Here is a 4,165-nt window from a genome sequence, read left to right as displayed (position 1 = left end):
AGGGACTCTCAATATCTCAGGCAAGAACACAGCCAGATTTTTTCAGACAGTACATTTATGTGATTTGATACAAATCCCTATTCCCTACTTTACCAGCGTGCTGCTGGGAATGGAGGGTTTGAGTTAAGAAGAAGCTGGGACATTTTTCCAACGAAGCCTAGCAAGTTGACAGATAACTTTATAGAGATTTTTAAAATCAGGAGGGGGAAAAAATAAGGTGTCATTTCCTGGAGGCTCAGAATATTTTATTGCTCCAGAAGGTGTAAAAGGGGGTCAAAGATTCAGCAGAAATCGAGTAGAGCTGAGAACAGACAACATTTTACTCTGTGGGAACAGGGGGACCAGAGGACAGAGAAATCAGGACCTGAAATCGAGCTGACACCAGACTACCATGTTATCAGTGCTTTGACAATGGCACTTCTGTGCGGGGCAGGTTGAATTATGAATTGAATAGTAACTTCCTCAAGGAGACTGTGCAGGAAGGGCCGGGCCTGTCTCTGTGGCGCAACTGGTCAGCGCGTTCGGCTGTTAACCGGAAGGTTGGTGGTTGGAGACCACCCCGAGACGGAGCGTTTGTTGTTCTCGCTCCAACCGCTTTCTTGGCTGCAAAGATGCGCGTTTTTAATGGTGTCTGGAAAATGTTTCCCAAACGGAAATCTTTTCCACTGAGGAAGCACAAAGGGGTTTCTGAATTGATAGATTTTCTAACGTAAAGGACTGCGGATGCTTACAGTCCGAGACAGAAAGCGAAACTGCTGGAGCAACTCAGTACCTGGATGAGGAAAAAAAAGTTCTGAAATGTTGTCTCTGATTCTCTTTCTACAGATGTTGGCTGACCTGCTGAGTTGCTCCTGCAATTTCTGGTTTTGTTTTTAACTGAACGTCCATTTCATCTTTCGGGATGAAACACCCAGAATCGCCATTTGCAGATATTTAACCCTTTCGAAACCTGTGAAGTGATTGGATTCAAACAAACTCTGCAATGATTCACTGTTTCTCAGCTCCACAGGCAGAGAGACCTGGGAAATGAAGCTGTCAGTGTGGTTCTGTATTGGTGGGCCGAGTGGTGAATGCGATGGACATGAAATCCATTGCGGTTTCCCCACGCAGGTGTGAACCCTGCCGACTACAGTTGAGAACTGTCGTCAAAAAGAAAGGGAGATTGCTCCACGGTTTTTTTAAAGATGCAAATCAGTGGAGGGGTTGAAATATTTCAATCACATTGGGACTGGTCGGGAATCTGCAACCCACTGCCTGTCAGGGTGGGACAAGCAGATACCCACAGAGCTGCTTTTGAGGATATGAGCCAAGTGTTTGGAAATGAGACGAGAACAGTGAGGGGCATGAAGTCGTGGTCGAAATGAGGCAGGCACCTGAGGACAAAGGTGTTTTATTTGCCAGTGAAAGATACTGCTTCACAAATTTGGTACAATGGAAGGGAAGCAGTGACGGTGATTATCTTTGGCTGTTCACCTTGTGAATGTTCCCATTGCTGCCCATGTCCGTATAACGTCAGAACTCTGCAGCATGGCGGCGTCAGGTCCGCACAGGGCCGGGGGCGCAATGGATGACGCATCTGACTCCACCTACCTGTTTGAAATGCAGCTCACAGCTTCTTCACACACCCCAATTAATCTTTCTCATTGTCCTGAAGCCGGCATACGGTTTGAATTCCCGATCTGCGGGAATGGGAATCTTTTCACTGTCTCGCGTCAGTCAATGTCCCTGAGAACATCGGAGTCACGTCACAGCGCTGTCAGAGGAGGGGAAGCTGAAAGAGCCCCACACGCTGCTCACGGGCACATTTCACTTTCCCCAACTCACCGCCCCAACCACTGCGGCTTCTGGGAGTGGAAAGGGAACAAACACCAAAACCCAGTCTCAGCTTTGTAAATCTTCAGGAAATAAGAAGAACTAATTGTCCCTTCCAATCTTCCATCCTGGCCTGACAGCGTTGATTTTAAATGGCTGTCCAGTTAGTGCCGATTCGTTTTGGCTGAAAAAAATCTTCCTTATCTCATCCCAGCATTTCTTGCCACAGAGAACTGTGCGGCAGAGTTCATGTATAAATTTCCTTGTATGGTATTTTGTAAATAACATTCGTTCGCGGGTTGTTTGTATTTAAGGTTCACTAGCCGTTGTTTAATGCTGAGAGAGTTGAGTTATCTGGAAATCATTTCACAGATGTCTTTAATGTAAAGTAATGTGGCTAGGGTTTCTGCAGACGTTGTGTCTGCTAGTGTCAGTTTGTTGATGTGAAATCGTCACACTGGGTTTATTGGGTAGGCAAAAGTGGGGACTGCAGATGCTGGAAACCAGAGTTTAGATCAGAATGGTACTGGAAAAGCACAGCAGGTCAGACAGCTTCCGAGAAGCAGGAAAATCGACATTTCGGGCTTAAGCCCTTCCTCAGGAATAGAGGCAGGATCCTTCCAGGGATGGCGAGATAAATTGGGGGGTGCTGGGCCGAAGGTAGCAAAGAGTACAATAGGTGAATGGGGGTGGGGATGGAGGTGACAGGTCAGAGAGGAGGGTGGAGCGAACAGTTGAGAAGGGAGATTGGCAGGTAGGACAGGTCATGAGGACAGCGCTGAGCTGGAAGGTTGGAACTGAGGTATGGTGGGGGGAGGGGAAATGAGGAAACTGGTGAAGTCCACATTGATGTCCTGGGGTTGAATTTATCAGAGGCGAAAGGTGGGGCGTTCTTCCTTCAGGCATCGGGTGGGGAGTGAGCGGCGATGGAGGAGGCCCAGGACCTGCATGTTCTCGGCAGAGTGGGAGGGGGGTTGAAATGTTGGGCCAGAGGGTGATGGAGTTGATTGGTGCGGGTGTCCTGGAGATGTTCCCTCAAGCGCTGTGACTTGACTCTGCGAGGAGTCTCCAGTCTCCCCAATGTAGAGGAGACCGCATCGGGAGCAATGGATACAAGCAATGACATTGGTGGAAGCCTTCTCACGATCGTGGCCCAGGTTCGATTTCCGGGCAGGGAAGCAATTTACATTAGAGCTGTGAGGGAGTACTGCTGTCTCCCTGGTGGTCTAGTGGTTAGAATTCGGCGCTTTCACCGCTGCGGCCCGGGTTCGATTCCCGGTCAGGGAAGTATTTCTCAGTGGATCTTTTGCCTACCCATTCTCCTTAAATGCGCTGTGCAGTTCCTTCTTGGTCTTCGTCGTTACTGGCTACTGCAGTGTGTATTGCCTCGTTGAAATAGTGTCCTGATTCAGGCTTGTTTGTATGTGTAGGGATCATTGCTTCTGTAGCTAAGTACTTGGTTCGTGTGTGTTGTTTTCCTGTAGACGCTGTTTTGAATTTACCATTGACTGTTCGCTCTACTGTGACATCTCGAAATGGCACTTTGTTGTTGTTCTCCTCTTTTGTGAATTTTATGCCAGTAAGGATATTGTTGATGGTGTTGTAGGTTTCCTCTAATTTGCTTCATTTTTTGATGACAAAAGTGTCATCACTGTGGCGGACACAAAGTTTGGGTTGGATCGTTGGAAGGGCTGTTGGTTTGAGACTCTGCATTATTGCTTCTGCTAGGAATCCTGATACTGGTGGTTTCATGGGTGTTTCGTTGATTTGTTTGAGGCTTGTTACTGAATATGAAGTGGGTGGTTAAGGCACAGTTCCACAAGGTGGATAGTGCTATCTTTGCTGATGAAGTTGGTGCTGTATTTGTGTCTTTGGTTCTTCGAGTAGTGTCTTCAGTTTTCTTTGGCCACGTTGATGTTAATGGATGTGAACAGGGCTGTTATGTCAAAGGACATCATTATTCCATCCTCTTCTAACTTAGTGTCTTTGGTGTTCAGGAATTCTTGGATGGAATAAATGGAGTGGCGTGAATCTTCGACTTGGTGTTTTAGTCTTCAGTGGAGGCCTTTGACTAGTCTGTATATTGGTGTTCCAAGTAGTGAGACTATGGCCTGAGGGGGGCTCCTGGTTTGAAGAGGAGGAGAACAACAACAAAGTGCCATTCTTAGATGTCACAGTAGAGCGAACAGTCAATAGGGAACTTCACACTAGCGTCTACAGAAAAACAACACACGCAAACCAAGTGCTTAACCACCGAAGCAATCATCCCAACACCCACAAACGAAGCTGCATCAGGACATTATTTCAATGAGCCACTACACACTGCATATAGAGGATTATAAAATCATGAGGG

The 4,165-nt window shown here is 47.2% G+C and overlaps 1 non-coding gene across 1 annotated transcript; it reads left to right on the top strand.

The window, feature by feature from the left end:
• Positions 1-3,027: 3,027 nt before the first annotated feature.
• Positions 3,028-3,099, top strand: trnae-uuc (transfer RNA glutamic acid (anticodon UUC)). The gene has a single exon. It is a non-coding gene; the product is annotated as a tRNA-Glu (tRNA).
• Positions 3,100-4,165: the final 1,066 nt, after the last annotated feature.

Source organism: Chiloscyllium plagiosum, unplaced genomic scaffold, assembly GCF_037043375.1.
Source record: "Chiloscyllium plagiosum isolate Xiang-an unplaced genomic scaffold, Cpla_swu_hap1 HiC_scaffold_27, whole genome shotgun sequence".
Taxonomy (NCBI): Eukaryota; Metazoa; Chordata; class Chondrichthyes; order Orectolobiformes; family Hemiscylliidae; genus Chiloscyllium; species Chiloscyllium plagiosum.
This window is presented reverse-complemented; position numbering and strand designations above follow the sequence as displayed.